We start from the raw sequence: 17,656 nt of genomic DNA, 5'->3' as shown, positions 1-17,656 counted from the left end.
AAGAAGGCAGGACGCATTCAGGCCACAAAGCTGGGGTGAAACGTCTCCTGGCCTCCATACCAGGGCCAACACATTGGCCTCTCCCTTCCAGAGCTTTGAGGGTGGACATAGGGTTAGGAGGTGCCCTGGAGAGGTAGAGGTTGGGTTGGAGAAGGCCAAGGCTTGCTCGCCTTCCCCCTGCAGCTCTTGCCGTGTGGAGACGTGCACCTGAAGAGGTCATGAGTTGAGAGGAGACGTCTTGGCGCTTGGCTCGGAGGAGGAGGAGGCAGGGAGGAGGCAAAGGGGTGGGTTTGTTCTAGGCAAGGAGACAACCAGGCAAAAGAGTCATGAGTTCTTGGCTATGGAGGGGGCCCATTCCTCGGAGTGAAAATTACTGGCAAATGGCTGAAACATTGAGTGTTTCTTCCCCAGCCCTTCCCTCGCTGAGAGCGATGTGAAGGCAATTATTAGAGCTACTTCTGAAAGGAAAAAGGGGGAGGGAGAGGAGGGGAAAGGCAAAAAAAAAAGGGAACAACCCAGAGAGCTGAAAGCTGCTGCCTGGATGTGGGTTTTCAACAAGACTGCTTGGCACATCTGTTTGCCTAACCCAATGCATCACACAGGCTCCGAAAGCTATAATCAGGCAATTTCAGGGTGTGGAGCTGGGCACTAAATAAGTACTGAGATAAGTGCACGCATTGTTCACACGCCAAGGAGTCAAAAAAGCGCAGACGGAGAGACCTGCGTTGGCCCAAGCCGTGAAATCACACAACCCTTGGGGGCTCGGGGACGGTCCTGGGACCGGTGCCTGTTGTCTCGCAGCGAAGCGCCCGCGGGGAAAAGGATGAGCATGTAAAATATATGTATTTAAAAGAAAAAAGAGGAGAAAGCAGCCTGGCTCCTGCTTCCCCGCACCTCCCCACGCCAAAAAAACCCTCGGTGTAAGTGTCAATGGCGTCATCGCGGAAAGGTGGTGCTTGTCACAAATAAATCAGCCCTTGCCTTTTAGCTGTGATGATAATTATATGGTGTCTTAAGTATCTGTACAAACTGTCAGGGGAAATATATGGTGAGTAAAGAAACTTGGAGCTTGCTAGCAGGGAAATGTTAAGGTGTCTCAGCTTAGCTGCTACAAAGGAACCTTGTCTGGATTTATTTGGGGGTGGGAATGATGAAAGGTTGGATTCGTGTCCTTTCTTGTCCGTCAGGAGACATTTAATGTGGTTGTATAACCCTAATGGTTTTTTTTTTAAAAGGAAAATTAGAGAATCGGAGGTTTGGGAACAAACGGGGTCCAGGGGGAGGGAGGACAGAGCCGGATCTCTGGGCATGTTCTGGAGGTGGAGGTGGCCCTGGTGGCCAGGACAGCGGGGCGGCAGCACCCCAAGTGTCGCTGCTCGGTAAATGCAAGCCCAGAAAGGGCAGGTGGGGCCAAGAGTGAAGCTAATTCAGGATCAAACCCCACGGGGCAAATGCATGAATGAGCGGCCGTGCAGGACTTTCACCCGCAGGTGCAGATATCATCTCGGTTTAGGAAATCCCCACACCGGGGATGCTCAGAGGTGACTTTGGCTGCCGCCCGCCTGCCTTTGGGGCCCGTAACCATGAGCAGGCAGCGGCTCGACTCCGAAAATACCACTGAGGACTGACCCTGGCTCAGCTCTTCCACAGGCGCCCATCGCGGTGGCCTCTGGGCGCCTGGTTGCCAGGCTGTGTTGCATCCGTGGCCGTCACGGTGCAGAGAGAAGCTGTGGAGATGCTGGAAGGCAGTTGTACTTTCACATTTCTCCACCCAAACACAATCAGTAACGGCGTGCAAATCAAGTTTGCACCCAAAAGGTCCATTTTACCCAAAAATGCTCCTTCTTTCCCCTTCCCTTCCCTTTCCTCCCAATTTCGGTCAATCCAAGACCTGCCTTGCACACAGGTTGGGTTCAGGCACAGATATTTTGGTTCTAGGTGTGGCCGCTTACACAAATCAAAATTACACCTACAAAACCCCCATGGGGGTCACGTTTACAACGGCACCGAGGTGCCAAAGACGAGCACGGAGATGACGAGCCCTCATGGGACCACGTTCCGAAGAAGGTGTCAGCGCCGCCATTCTGGCATTACGGGCAGGGAAACTGAGGCACAGGGCCATGACTTGCTCAAGGTCACTGTCAGGACCGGCCTCACCCTGCGTTTCACATTCCTCCCTCTCCTCGGCAGCCCACGTCCAGGAGCTTCTTGCACGATATCGTACGTGATGCTCCCCGGATGCGCCGTGGAGCCGGGGCTCGGTGGTTGGAGTGATGCTGCAAGCTCAAACACGCTGGTGCCGGGTTCATCCCGGCCGGGCTGGGGGGCTCCACATTGCAGTGGGGTCCAATATGTGGGGGTTTGGGGTATCCCAAAGGTGGGCAAGCTGGGGGTCTCCTGGGGTGCTTTGCTGTGGTGCCCCAGGGGGTTGTGGGTGGACATGAGGATGTGGAAGCCCTGGGGATGTCCCTGTCCGCATCCCAACCCCTTCTAGTGCTGCTCTGGTGGGGGTCACATCCTGCTCCAGGGGCTGCCTGTGCTCCCCCTGCCCTGGTTCTGCTGCCCCATGGAGCATCCCCCCACTGCACCCACCCCCTCAGCGTGCTCCTGACCAATCCCGTGCTGCCACTGAGCTCTGATTCCAGCCAATCCCGTGCTGCCATCTGGCTTTTCTTCCAACCAATCCTGTGCTGCCACTTGGCCAGTCTACCAGCCAATCCCATGCTGCCACCTGGCTTCACTTCCAGCCAATCCAGTGCTAACACCCAAGTTCTGAGCCAATCCTGCGCTGCCACCTGTGTTCCCAGTCAAGCCTGTGTTGCACCTGGCTTTTCTTCCAGCCAATCCCGTGCTACTGCCCCAGTTCGCAGCCAATCCCGTGCTGCCCCCTCTGGGACTATATAAAACCTCCGAGGCTGCCACCACCCCTTAGGGTCTGTGCACTATTTTTGGGGAAAAAAGTCAGTTTTTTTGGTTAGTGAGGCCACCCCAGAGCATCCAGAACAGCCCCCATGTGGGGCAAAGGGGCTCCCAGCACCCCACTCCTCCTCACTGCCCAGAGCTCGTTAAGGCCTGGTGCTGATTGCCTTTCAGAGCTAATGTGGGCACAGGGGGCTCTCATTAACCCCTGCTTGGTACCACCATTCTGCCAGCACATCTCACGGAGCTGCAATTAAGACAAAGCTCATTTGCATGCGGAGCTGCAGGTAACGAGCCAGCATCCCATTTTTTAAAATGCTATATTCCAAGCCCTTCCTGTGTCTTCTCGACTCTCCCCAGTTCCTTGGCTTGTTTATTTATTGGCCTTTTATTGCGATGGATATTTGCATGGAAACTGTTTCCTGCTGTTCCCTTCCCACTCCGAGTCATCATCCTCGGGTTGGGATATTACCGTTTCCATGGCAACGCGTTGAGATGCCACAGAGGACCCGCGCTGCCTTCAGGTGGGGAGCCGGGCAGATGGAGCTGGTGAGAAACAAAGAGGGGAGGGAAGGAAAACACCCATTTTTGTGTGGCCGTTTTGGGCCAGAGCTGCGCCGCAAAACCAGGGGGCGATGGTGGGAGACGCTGAATTTGGGGGTTCGCTGCTAAAGGACAAACTGTGTGTCTGAAACTGCTCAGTTTTAAAGAAAAAATGAGGGGGTGTTGCTCAAGGGCAAAAGGTCTGAGGTGGTTTTGTACCTTCATCCCAGAGCACCCTGTTTTACCCACGGGTGCACAACACCTGGGTGGGTTCATCCATCTTCAAGGAAAACTCTCGGCATCTCCACTTGAGGGCACTGGGAGGTGCAAAGTGGCTTCTAGTCAGCAGCTCTCTTGGTCTGTTGTTCCCCCAGCCCCCTAAAACCCCGTTTTCCTCTAGATCTGCCCCATTTCCAGCCGAGGCCGCCGGCTGGTGTTGTGCCTTCTCCTCCTCGGCTGCAGGCGGGGGATGTCTGGAAGTCGTTAATCCCAGGAATGCCGCCGGGTTTGTGGTGCGATGTGAAGGGGACGGGGTCTCTCTATAAAACCTGAGCAGCCTGAGAGCGGGCGGTTTGCGAGCTCGTTCCTCCTCGCCGTGGCCTCTTCGGCAGAGGTCGGGCCCTTGACTTTCCTCAATCCATCCTGATGGTTCTGCACCTCCAGATGTTTGTCATCATGGGACCAGTTGGGTTGAGAAAGCCCCTCAATATCATTGAGTCCAACCATTAACCCAGCCCTGGCACTAACCCGTGTCCCTAAGAGCCTCCAATGCCCATCAACCCTTTTGGGGAAGAAATTGTTGCCAAGATCCAACCTCAACCTGGTGCAACTTGAGGCTGTTTCCTCTGGTTTTGGTGCTTGTTCCTTGGGAGAAGGGACCAACACCCTCAAGAAACCACCATCCTGGTGGGTGTCTTTGGTTGTGCACCCTTCCAGCAGAAATGTGGCTGTTGGTGTGGTCCCATTGAGTCCAAATACTCTCTCTGATGTTGAGAGGGAGAGATGAGACATCTTTGCAGGGGTCTTCTTGCTGAGCTGCCCTTGACCCCTAAAGCTGACCCTCTCTTGGATGCAAAACCCTTGATGTGTTGATTTTGAGGGGATGCCATGAAGTTCGAATTTTGCCTTTCATTGGGAAAATTGCCCCTGTAGAGGGTTGCGTTGGGTAGAACCCCCAAAAGTGCTTGTTTCTCACAAATTTCACGGACATGTCACCTCCCTGAGGCACCAGCGAGTGCACGCGGCTGCCGCGGAGGTGGCGCCTCCAGGAGAAAGGACATCACAGGACACCTCTGGTCATGGAATCGTTTAGCAAAACTGAATCCAACCCACGGCCAAGCATCCTCTTCCTCCACACCTTCCCAAAATGGATGCCGAAGCCTTCGCATCGCTGCCGGCATCTCTCCCGCACCACAAAACCATACTCTGGCTCATTTTTGGATGGCGTTTTGAGCAAAGCTTTGTCTCTCCCTCTCCCCAGCCCAGCCCTTGGTACCTCTGTGCCGTTCTTTTGTTGTATTTTTATTTCTTTCCCAGTCTATAAAATAGCAGTAATAGGTGCTGCAAATCAAGGGTGTCTGGATGCTAAACATGTTGCCACTTGCCGCTGGGCTCTTTGTGACCCTGGCACAGCAGTGCTGATATATATATATTCTTTTTTTTTTGCATGGAAAAGATGATTTCTCTGCAAAACTAAACCATGACTTCCTGCAACAAAGGAGGGAGCTATTACTGCAACGAAAAAATGAACAACCCTCTGCTGACGGCAACCAGGACACATCTTCGCAGTATATTACTGCTTATTGGAATATTCCCTGCATCTACTTTACCATATGTTTGTCCTCCCTCATTTTAGGTTGTGCTGCTTTGCTAAATTACATGTTTAAAGCCAACCAACGTGGGGAAGGAGGAGAGGGGGAGACGGCAAATGCACCGGGGGGGCTTTGCCTTTTGCAAGAATCGCAAAACCACCTCAAAATAACGAGGCACGGCGCTGCGGTCGCGGCCAAATCCCACCCGAATTTCCTCGCCGATTGGGTTTGGGAAGGGAAAACAACCCGAGCGCGATGGCGGCGTCTTCCATTTTGCTTCCCCTTGGAAGTCGCAGTGGAACAATCGGCCGCTCTGTTCGTGCTACTCTCTATTCATATGGTAATTAGAAAGCTGGGAATGACAGGCCGTTTAATGACGGCTGTAATATGTACCTGCATCTCGCACAACAGCTGGCGCGCTGGAGAAAATGCAGCCATGTTTCTTTGAGATGGGCTAATAGGAAAATCTCGAGCTAACAAGGAAATAAATCTCCCCAAGGCTAAACTTCGCAGGGAAAAAAAAAAAGAGAAAGAAATGGTTTTGTGTGCAGAGAAAGGAATTTTAAACAAGTCGGGCCAAATTCAGCCTGGCTGGGGCTGAAGCGGCGCTGCGGCGGGTGCCGCCGACCCGTTGCCAGCGGAACGGAGCTCAGTACCTGCGCCTCGCCGGGGTGGGTTTATTAGTTCTTTTCGCTGTTTATGCCGGTATAAATCAGGGCTGACACGTCCTGAGCCGCTGGGTTTACACCGGGCTGTAAAAACGGCGGCTGGGCAGATGGAAAGGACGCGGTGCTCGGGTGGTGGGGGCGGCTCTCCCGGGCTGCTGGGTGCCCGTCCTTGGCGGGGACAAGGCTATGGTGGTGGCCTCGTGTCGGGGGTGTGCAATAAACCCCACCATGGGTGTTGCAGGGGTTGAAGAGTGTTGGAATTATATAATCGTTTTGGTTGGAAGAGCCACTCAAGACCATGGAGTCCAATTGTTAACCCACCCCTAGCGCTAACTGCTGTCCCTGAGAACCTCATGTGTTCAACCCTCCGGGGATGGTGACTCCACCACTGCCTGTTCAACACCCAACAGCCCTTTGGGGAAGAAATCACCCCAAATTTCCAACCTCAGTCTCCCCTGGTGCAACTTGAGGCCGTTTCCTTTAGGTCTTTCCATTGGGAGGGATGAAGCGTCTTGGTTGGAGGTGCTGATTCCATGGGCCATGTCCACTGGGTTTTTGGTCTCCAAGAGGCAAAACGCACAAGGATGGGGCTGAAGACTGATAAAAAAGAGACTTTTGCACCACATAGGTTGATACAGGGACTTTTTGGAGAAAGATCCGCAGGGCCAGCGGCGCTTTAGTGAGATCCCTGCGCTCTCCATCTGCATGGGACGGACGTTCACGTGTCTGTGTGTCCAAGCTTGGGGTTAACCCTCTCCTTTGGAGAACACGTCTGATTTTGGAAGTGGACGTGGTTTCCTCGGGGTGTTTTTCCTCCTCCCCAGGGTCTCCTTTTCCCTCTGCATCCCTCCAGCATCTACTTTGCTCCACTAGATTCACCAGATCCCTCATGTTCTCTTGGTGCCTCCTTAGGTGATGGCATTTGGGAAGAACAAAAAGAAGCTGAGACCTCTTGGAATCCAGAAATCACCCCCAAACTCCTCTCATCCCATTCAGCCATGAGACTGAGGCTGGTTTTGGGGGTGCACGAGGCCAAGGTGCTGGTGTTGGGTTAACGGTTGGACTGGCTGATCTTGAGGGTCGTTTCCAACCAAAACGATGCTGTGATTCTATGACATCCCTTTGCTCAACACCCCATCTGGGGGAAACACCCCGAATTGCACCCACAAGCCAGACTTTTCAGTGCTGCTGTTGGGTTAATGGTTGGACTGGTTGATCTTGAGGGTCATTTCCAACCAAAATGAGGCTGTGATTCTATGACATCCCTTTGATCGACACCCCATCCAGGGTGAAACACCCCAAATCACACCCACAAGCCAGACTCTTTGGTGCTGCGGTTGGGTTAATGGTTGGACTGGTTAATCTTGAGGGTCGTTTCCAAGTAAAACGATGCTGTGATTCTATGACATCCCTTTGCTCAACACCCCATCTGGGGGAAACACCCCGAATTGCACCCACAAGCCAAACTCTTTGGTGCTGTGGTTGGGTTAATGGTTGGACCAGCTGATCTCGAGGGTTGTTTCCAACCAAAATGATGCTGTGATTCTATGACATCCCTTTGCTTGACACCCCAATTCGCACCCACAATCCAGACTTTTCGGTGCACGTGGAGGTTGCGGCTCCTCCATCGCGTGGTCCCGAGCCAGGAAAAGGAGTGGGACCCCCGCTCTGCCGTGAATTCCAGCCTGGCGCGGAACCACCGCGGCGTTCTGGACGCGGCAATGATTTGCGGCTCAGCGCAGCCCGGCTCGCTGCGTGTCTCCCCCGAACGGATCCGTCTGCGCCAGCTCAAGTTCTCCCCAGCACTAATTGATTTGTGCTTGCGGCCGTTTCCCTTTCAGCCCCCCGCCAGCCCCCAGCCCTCAGGAACCCGGAGATAAAGCCCCAGGGTCTCAATTTCCTGTAGCCAACCTCCAGAAATGTCTGATCAAGTGTCTTTAGTTGTGTGGATTTCTCCTTTTTTTTAATTCTCCTTTTTTTCTTGGTTTTTCCCCCCCTTTCTCAGGCATCCCGGGGGAAGTTCCCAGAACCATTCCTCATTTCTTCCAGCCATCTGCTCCGACCCGCGGTGAGCAAAACTCTCCCTTTCCTCCCCACCTCCCCTTAAAACACCCGCCTTAATCCAACCCGCTCGGGTCGCACATGGTTTTTCTTTGCGAGGGACGTGGGAAAAGCGGCTCCTCGGCAGGAGAAGAACTCAAAGGGAAGCCGGAGCGAGTTCGGATGGGGGAGAGGGTGAGCTCGGTAGCACCCGCGGTGCCGTGAAATGGGGCGTCGCGAAGGGGTCCGGCCCCCGATGGTCGACAGCGCGTCAATAGGAATCCTGCAAACAACTCGGTGTCCTTGCAAAGGATCTGCTGCTCTGCTTCATCCCTCCTCAGGCTGGAATTTAAGGGCTCGGAGGGGGTGTTGCGCCCCCCGTTTCCTGGACTCGCCAGTTCTCCGCATGCTGTGAATAATATCCCGCTTTTTTTTCCATCTGTGACTAGATTTACGACCCGGCAGCTCCGTTCGGATCTAGGTCTGATTCCGACGGTCGATGCTGGAATGTGATATTTTCCTAAACGTCCCTGTAGTGCCATGAAATCCAGTTATAAAGAAAACAAGGACATGTTTTAACAATAAAACCAATGTGCATGATCTAATTAAATGGCGTAATAAAATTAGGAAATAAATGCACAAAGCATGAAAACCTGTTCCTTGAAAAGTGAATCAAATTGGCTACTAAAATGAGCGTTTATTCCTCGTGAAGGAAGCTGAAGATCTCGTCCTCCTTCTCTGGGAAGGGGTCTCTGAGCTGGTTCCAGGTTTTGGGAAGGTTTAGCCATTGAGGGTTGTTTTTCTCCCAGAGCCGGAGGCAGCCAGGAGGGGGAAGAAAGGAAATATTTGCCTAGTGGATGCATTTACCTGCTGGAAAACTCATCCCGTGCACTAGGTTAATAAATACATCGCGAAGGAGCCCAAAATGCCAAAGCTGGGGGAGGAAGGGATTTGATGCTGGGGTTAAATTGAGCCAGACCCAGAAACGTGGTTAGGAGATGATATTTGCCCCGCAGAGCACAAAAAAAGGAACAAATTTGATTGCTTAGTTCTTAATCTCCTCTGAAGCATGACTAATATTAATCTCTTCTTATCCAGGTTTGCCGTGCCCTCCAACAGCAGGTTTGTGAGCCAGAGCGGGGGAAACTGAGGCAGAAGTGTTTAAGCCATGAACTGGAGGATGTTCCCAACCCATGGCCATGAGCGACGCTGGTTCTGTGCGTGCAAAATGGAAGAGGAGGAGGAGAGTTTGAGTCACCAGCTCAACGCTGGCAATGGGAGAGCAAGCGAGGCCAAAGCCGGAGCCCTGGTTTTGCAGGTAAAGGGAAAAGCCTGACTTTGGCAGGGGTTCTGAGGCTTAAACCTGGCAGTCCTGGGATACTCAGGTGGAATTTCCAAGTTTTTGTCATTTTTCAATATTGCCAAAGTTTTGAAACGGAGCCTGGAGTTTGCAAACCTCAACGTTGCGGAGCCCGACACTTGCGGTTACTTTGGGCCAAGTCGGGTTGGTGCCAACAACCAAGAGGTTTTGGGGGGGCTGTGACCCACCTGGGGGTGCCCCAATTCCCTCCTACCCTCCTGATGCCATTAAAAAGTTCCCTTTGCTGCTTGGCACCGCCATCCACCCTTCACCCGGCCCATCCATCAATGGACTTGGCGCGCTCTCCTGCACAACCGTGTCATCTCGCGTATCCCCGCGGTGTTAAATAATTAAACCATAGCACATTGTAAAAGAGAGGGGAAAAAGGCGATCTGTCTTACAGCTGCGGAGTAAAATCATTTGGCACCGAGGCCGGGATCACATATCGTTCTGGCAGGTGATAGCGCCAAAGCCGAGCGCGGAATTTCGGGTGATTTGCGGGATTTTGGGTGACCCCAGGGCTGGATTTGTTCCCCGTGGCTGAAGGAAAAACTCCCCACAGTGGAAAGGATGGGAAAAGCTATTGAAAAATAATCATTGCCCAGTATCAGGTGATATTGTGAGCTTGGCGTAGGAATGTGGACAGGCTGCGTTGTCGCTCTCATCAGCTGTTGATAAGGACATAGGGGTTTATTTATTGTGGAGCTCAGAGCACGTTTGGGTTCCTGCAATGCGTCCCCAAGACCTATGGCCACATCCAGACACCATCACAGCCCGAGCGGGGACACAAGTTGGGTAAAAACCCCATGAGTTGGGCATTTTTGTCTTTTTTGCTTCACGGTTTGACCTGCGGAAGAAACTTTCTGATTTATTCGCGGCCCCCATTTTTCACGCTTAAGGGCATGACACACATTATCATTCACCACCTTCGTTTACATGTAGCAAACATAGGTCAATTTATTTCTAAATCCCCTTTTTTATGGCTCTATTGAACTATTTGCCACATTATTTATACGTTAATGCGATGAATCCCTCTGGATATCACACTGTCTAATAAATAACGCGACAAATCATTAAGCAGGGTGATAAAATCAAGCCATTTAAAAATACATCAACCTGTGTTGCTTTCGTGTAAAATAAGCTCCAGGGGCCCATCAGCGCGAGAGAGGAGGCGAGAGACACAGACGCACGTGCGCCCACACACAAAAAGGCAAAACACCTGCTTTTGCTGAATATCCTAGAAAATGAGGAGCCAGTTGGTTGGGGGTTGGTGTTGGGTTTGGTTTTCATTTTAATGCAGGTGATGAGGAGGAGGATGGGTGAAATGAATGAGGGTTGAGCTGGGGGTTGGATGGGTGAAATTCACCCCCAAAACCACGTGAACCCCGAAACCCCGCTGTCCTGGTTTTGTTAAAAACAAGCGTCTCTTTTAGTGAATTTGCCTGTCAGCTAAAGCTTCTTATCAGCTGCTTTCCTGAAAGTTAGGCACGTGTTTTGGTAGACATAGCAATGATGTGCGAGGTCGCTGGACTGATGAGGAATGATGCGTATCCCGCGAAAGGGGCAACAGGAAACAGGTGACCAAAATCTGACCGAGTAAGTATTCCATCCCATTCACGTAATACTGCACCTTAAAGTGGGAGATCACGAGGATCTCATCCCTTTTTCCCTATGGCCGACATTAGGGGAGGACCTTGCTAGTTGTCCCTGCAAACTGAGGCCTAGTGACAGACTGAATCCAGCTCCGCTTGGCTGCAGAGTCCAGTATGGGACTTCGGGTGCCTGCCCTGCAGTTGCTGGGACTTTCCAGATTGGTTTTATATCTTTCATATTATTTTCTTTACTTTTATTAGTAGCATTAGGAAAACATTTTGAATTTTTCCAACTCTCTTCTCTCTGTCCTTCTTTCCCTCCCAATCACCTGTCCTTAGTGGGAAGGGGGGAGAGGGGGTTAACAATACATCTGCCGCCGTTTTATTGTCACCCCGCAATCAAACCTCAACACCCGCGGTGGGCAGGACAGTGCGTGCACGGCTTGGCCGTCGCCGTCCTCCCAAAGAACTCTCACGTAGTAGGGAACGCAGGTGAAGCTGACTTGCTGCAACACGCCGAGACGTTCACGGCTCCAACTGCACCATCGGGATTTTCCAGGGGCCACGGGATCCCAAATCCCCAGCGTCCAAGCATCAGTGAGTGGGGGAGAGGTGGCATCTCATCCACCATCTACTTAAGCGGCCACAAAGCGGATTAGATAGTTGGTGCTTTCGCAATCGCGCCCGAAATCCTTCCAAGGATAAGGGAGGTGACCAAGGCCAGCGTGGGAGGAACGACACCTCCCATCATCTTGCCTTTATTAATGGTTCTCCAAACAGTTTTGCAGCTCCGTCCTTCCCATCGAACGGATCCAGCAGCTCCACACGGATCCCGAATTGGAGGCGCCTTTGCTGGGCACCATCTCACCCGAGGAAAAAACCCGCAGAACTCGCCCGCTTGCTGCTCCAGAGCCATCGCTTTGCCTCTGGCACTTACAAATGATGTAATCCACTTTATTTGTGTGACAACAAAACGGTTATTATAGTAATAAGTATAATTAGCACAAGACAATTACCATAATAATACATTTCCCTTGTTCCAGAGGTGCTTTGAAAAAACAGGTTTATTTAAGATTTTGCAGAAATAAATAAAAACTGCTCAACAAGGCGCGGCAATAGAAGATTTTGTGGTGCTGATGCGTGGGGAGGAAAAAGCAGCTTCTGCCAGCAGCGAGAGGTCATCTGGTTGTTCTTCGCCGAGAACTCGTGAAAACCTTATCCCCAAAATCAGCGATGCAGCTGGGAAGAAATGGAAAATATGCGGCATAACCTGGAAGGAACACTCCAGCATCATCTCCCCATGGATGCAGCCCCTTGGATGCGCCATGTGCATGTGAGAGACCTCCCAAAACCCCGGTTTGGTGGCCACAATGGGATGAATTCCCCATAAAATGTCTTATGGACTTGCCGCTGGTCTAAGGGGTGAATCTCTCTCTTTTCTTGGCCTTTTCCACCCAACCCTATAGAAGAAACTCTCGCCAGTTCAGCATGATGTTTGCCCACCAGGGCATTGGTAATTCAGGATGGTAAAACCATTGGCATTCAAGATGGTAAAACCATCCTGAACTTCCCAACCATTGGCAACTTTTCATTTAACCCCTTCCAGCTCTTCCCAGGGACGTGACCTGAAGGACGTCGCCCCTTCCCGGAAGTTCTCCAGGTTGCGCTGGACCGACAGACATTTCCTCCCAACCGTGCCGAATCCTTGACTGTCAACACTTGGCCCTTGGTATTTAAAAAGTCGCTTTGAAAAAAATGCTCTTTAGGACTATTATTCCACCAGCCTTATTATTTTCAGATGCAAAGAGCGGAGCCGTTTGGCAGCCGGAGTTAATACGATGCAAATGCGGTGGATCCGCTGCAGCTGAACTCCTTCCATCGCGGAGCAACACTGCGCCCTGGATTTCTTGACAATGGCTCTTTGGAAAGCCACCAAAACATCTTCTGCAAAGGATTTTTTCCCCCCCATCTTCTCAAAGTCTGGTTCAACCAAAGAAGTTTATTAGTGGGAAAGAGGGAATGAAAATAACGTGAGCTGGCATCATAAACACACACGCTCAGACAGAGGAGCCGGACTCGGTTTGGAACAAGCCGTGTAAGCACCGTGGTGTCGTATTCCTGCAGTCGTCCCAGCCAGCCAAATGCCAATAATTAGCCATAAATAATACCCAGGCTCCTCACAGCAGGTTAATCCACTATAAACATGAACCCAAGCTGGAGAAATAACCCTGGGATGGAAAACAGCCTGGTAGCCAAATGAAGGAGTTTTTTGCGCAGATGGAGCCGTTGCCAGATTGCGAGTCGTTGGATAGAAACAGCTTCTTGGCTGTTTTCCACAGCTGCTTGGCCACCCAGCATCCCAAGATCCATCCGGATGGACCCAAGTTGGGATTTCCCCTGCCACCGGTCCCAATTTCAGCCCGGAATGACTCTCAGGTGACATCAAGTTGGTCATTTGATTTACAAGCCCCCTCCAAATTATCTATTGGTGGTGAACGGAGAGAAGAGATGGCCCAAAATCCACCTTTTCTCATGGCTTTGTGGGGAACTCCGGATGATGAGGATGATGAAGCCCAGCTGCGGGTGGCCAAGAGGTGACCGATGTGCCACCAAGTATGGAAACTCAACAACCCAACTCGACGGCCCTGGACTCGTGTCCCTCACCAGGATGAGGTTCCTCGGGATGCTCACGCTTGGTTCCCCTTCACTGGAGCTGCCAAAACTTTGGCCAGACAGAAGACTCTGAAGTCACCAAATTCCCATCCCGGCCCCTTCAGCCGTTGTTTCTAAAAGGCGCTTGGAGGGCTCCACCGGGAGAGGTGAAGCCGAGCGTGTCTGGTTCGAAGGCGGCGCCATGTCCATAACACTCTGCAGATGTTTCTCCAAAGCTAGTTAGTCATCACTTGCTTTCATTTTCCTACTTTTTTTCTCCTTTTATTTTCTTTTCCTCTTCCCATATGCATTTTCCCCCCCCCTTATACTTTCCACGCTACAAACCCCATGCACTCTCTCCCCTCTGATAGGGACAACCACCCTCCAGCCCTTCCCCGGGTGGTTTCCAGGGGCCAAAACCCCTTTTCTTTAATGTCATGGAGGGTAGAAACAAGTCAGGACCCCATGACCATCTCTTAAAAAGTCCCTCTTGGCTATTTCTCCCAACTATAATCATTCTATGATTCTAACCCCAGTTGTCCCAGTATGGATGGGGGAGGCATTAGGGATCCATCCTTTGCCGACAACCAGATTTTATTTTTTAAGGACTAAAAAGGGTCTGTCCTGCTCAGGGGCTGCTTCCTGCTCACGTGGATTAATCTAAAGCAAAATACAATATATTAATAGCAAATAGGCCCTGGGAAGGGAATAGAGGGTGGAAAAGCTCCGTTGGTGGCCACATCTATTGAAGCGAGTGGTTTTTCACGGCTGGTGAGGGGACGTGGGGATGGAGATGGGGTCTGGCTGCTGGGCAAGGACAACGTGGGATGGGACATGGGGAGGGACGGTGCTGCAGACCCACCGCCCTGGGAAACGCAGCCATTCCTCCCCTAAAATCAAAACAAACACAAGAGTTGGGTGCCAGCCCTGATGCGAGCCGGGCGGGAGGGTGAAGAAAAGCCATTCTCTGTCCCAACATAATTCCTCCTTGTCACTCGCCGCGAGGAGCCGCATTCCAGCCGCGGCCACCTTTCCAAAAATATCACTTTCCCGAGGAGTTATGGTTTTCGGCTTCCTCTCTTGGGGCAAAATCCTTCCCCGCCTCGTCCCCCCAGCCCCGCGTCCCTTCCAGCCGGCGCAGAAATGAAACACAAGGTATTTTTTGCCCCAGATCTGCAGCCAAGAAAAGACTCTGCTCTGGCGGAGCCAAACGTGGCCCCTTTCCAGCTCCCATGAATGGGATGTTTGCAAACCAGTTCCAATTTCTTCATTTTATATATATATATATATATATATATATATTTAAGGGATTCTCAAAGAGCAGAAAGAGGGTTGTGGGTTGTTCTTTATTTTATTATTATTAGTATTATTATTATTTTAAGAGAGAGCTCTGACGTCATTTATTTTAAAAGCAGAAAAAGGGAAAAGGTGGAGGGGTAAAAAAACCCAGGTGATTTATACAATTGTTCTCTGCATGTGAGTGTGTTTCATCTGTTAACTTGGAACCTGGAGGCCACCGCCAACTGGATTAGGCAGCGATGCCCAAATCTGCCAGATTTTGTTGAACTAGCAAAGAAAGATCCCCCAAGGAAGACCCTCAACCCTTTGTAGACATCAGAAAACCCACAGTTTGCCATCTGTGGACCCGACGCTGCTCCGTCTGCCATCCAGGATCCTCGTCTTTCCACCCAAAATTCCGGTTTCTTACCAGGGGCTGCATTTCCGAGCAAAATTCCCTTGCCCGATGCCCTGTGGATTAGCCCCAAATCCCCGCTCTCTTGCATAAGCTGCATACCTCTGAGATGACACCGCCGCCAATTAGGGATCATGTGTTCCCAATTAAGTGCGTTGGTATCGTTGCGAAATAAAATAAACCGAAAATATCAAGTGGAGCCCATTATATCGGCTAATTGGCTGACGGCATGGAGAGGGTGTTAAAACGGGTCTTTTAACTGCGCGTTAATCTCCCTGAAGACAAACTGTTTGTTTTCACGTTTTTATGACTCTTTACTCCCACACACGTTGTATATTTTGACCCAGATGATGGACAGAGTTATGGGAGAGAACTGTAAAAAAGTAATTACGAATTATGAAAAACATATATAGCCTTTTCAGCCTGGTGGATGAGGCAGTGTGGCCGGTGTCTTGCAAAGATTTAATGCTCTTGGGCTTTATTATCTCTATCTAACCATCCATCCTTATAAAGCGCCGGCGGTACAGGATGCTACTGTAATAGCCCCAAACGCTGCAGCCGGCAGAAGCGATAAGGCGGCTCGCGCCCGGCTGGTCCTCCAGTGGCATTTTAGCCTTTAAGTCCATGCAAAATGGACTTAAGGTCCAAGGTCAAGGTGTTTGGGTGACACCAAAACCCCATTGATCCCCCTTGATGTTAACGAGGTGGGAGATGTGGGTGCTTGGCCAAGCTGGTGGTTGGATGAGGATGAGGAGTTGTGTCCTCAACATGGGGGGCTGGGTCAGTGAATTTGTGATGATGGTGGTTTAGGGCTATTGAGTCAACACCGTTGAGTTGATGGTGCTGTTGAGTTTGGTGCTGGAAGAGCAGCCATGGTCACCTGAAGGTGATCGAGCGTGTGGTGCAACACGCATGTGCAATGACTGCGTGTCTAACCCTAACCCCTAACCCCCAGGTCACCGAATCTGTGACGATGATGGTTTAGGGCTACCAAGTCAACACCATTGAGTTGACGATGCTGTTGAGTTTGGTGCTGGAAGAGCAGCCAGAGTCACCTGAAGGCGACCAAGTGTGTGGTGCAACATGCGTGCGCAATGACCGCATGTATCAGCCCCACCACATGTGCACCATACTGGGGGCCACGGATCTCCTCGGTGGTGGTTGAGCAGCTTTGGGACCATCCAGAAAGCACAATTCCACCTCCAAAGCCAGTATTTCCGCGGAAAATGATAAAAAAGGGTTAATGATGAAGCCAATCAGGTAGCCCAGGCTGGGAGGTGCTCAGAAGGTCAGGGTGATCCCACCACCCTCTCTGGCAGGTCCCTCCCACCGCATGGACGCTCCCCCTCCGTCAGCCGCTGCCGCAGAGCCAAGGAGGCCGGATGCTGGCGAGGAGCTGACAACGAAATGAAAACCATCAGGTTGGAGACGCTCCAAGCTCCTTGACAAGGCGACTACTCACAGTGCGGTGATGCCAGATGAGCCCCAGCCAAGAGGCGAGGGCCGGCTCCCTGCGGGGACACTGTGGCCGCTGTGGGAAGGGGGGTTGTACAAACACACCCACGCCTGGGATTTTATGATTCGCTGCCAAAAACGACTGAGGTCCTCCAGGAGGAGGCCCGGCAGCAGGCAGCAGGATGCCGGCGTCTGCTGCGATGTGCAGGTGAGTCGGAAAACCGCCCAAAGTTGGCTGATTCAAGCCCAATGGTGACGTCTGCTCCCAGCTGGGGAGAAGAGGACATTGTCCAAACCCAAGATGCGTTGGCTGGGTCTCAATTCCCTGATCTTCGGTGGTGGTTTCTAGCCAAGAGCATCCTCCAGCTGGTCCCATTGGAGGGGTGACATTGAAGCCAGGTCTGAGGAGCCACCAGGAAGGTCCTTGTGCTCCCTGTTGACTCTGGCCCAGCCCCAAGGGCTTGTGTGGGGTAAGGAGGATGGGAGCAAGTGGATGATCTCCATCCTTGGCATCTCCATCCTTGATGTCTTCAAACCTTGGTCATCTCTAACAGTCCAAGGTTGGCCAAGAGTCCTTCAAGGTCCCTTCCTGCCAATGTCGCTGGTCCCTGCAGCCTCAGCTGAGCCCAGTCCCACTGTGACACCCCAAAGAGACTCAACTAGAGCCCAGATTTGTCTCATGGTTGGTGTGGAGGGACCAGAGGTCCCTTTCCACCTCCCGCATTGGCCTCCAAACCCTGCGACTGCTCTCTGGGCAACACCAGGACGATGCAACCGCAGCGTCCGCCTCTTGGCCGTACTCAGAAACACACAGGAAAATCTTATCTCGCCATCTCCCCTCAGATTGTGCCTGTTTAATTCCGCGCCTGATCTTGATATTGATTTATGGCGGCCAGGCCCTGGATCTGGGTGTTTTCAAATTG

At 51.8% G+C, this 17,656-nt stretch overlaps 1 long non-coding RNA gene across 1 annotated transcript in view; it reads left to right on the top strand.

Moving 5' to 3' along the window:
• Nucleotides 1-2,742: 2,742 nt before the first annotated feature.
• The window catches only part of LOC110356020 (uncharacterized), a 32,750-nt gene continuing 17,836 nt past the window's right edge, over nucleotides 2,743-17,656 (top strand). Inside the window, exons 1-3 of the long non-coding RNA XR_002409058.2 lie at nucleotides 2,743-3,206; nucleotides 7,947-8,009; nucleotides 9,080-9,299. This is a non-coding gene — a long non-coding RNA (uncharacterized LOC110356020). The remainder of the gene's footprint in view (nucleotides 3,207-7,946; nucleotides 8,010-9,079; nucleotides 9,300-17,656) is intronic.

This window comes from Columba livia, chromosome 29, assembly GCF_036013475.1.
Source record: "Columba livia isolate bColLiv1 breed racing homer chromosome 29, bColLiv1.pat.W.v2, whole genome shotgun sequence".
Classification (NCBI taxonomy): domain Eukaryota; kingdom Metazoa; phylum Chordata; class Aves; order Columbiformes; family Columbidae; genus Columba; species Columba livia.
The sequence above is the reverse complement of the archived record's forward strand: the minus strand, read 5'-3'. Positions and strand labels throughout refer to the sequence as shown.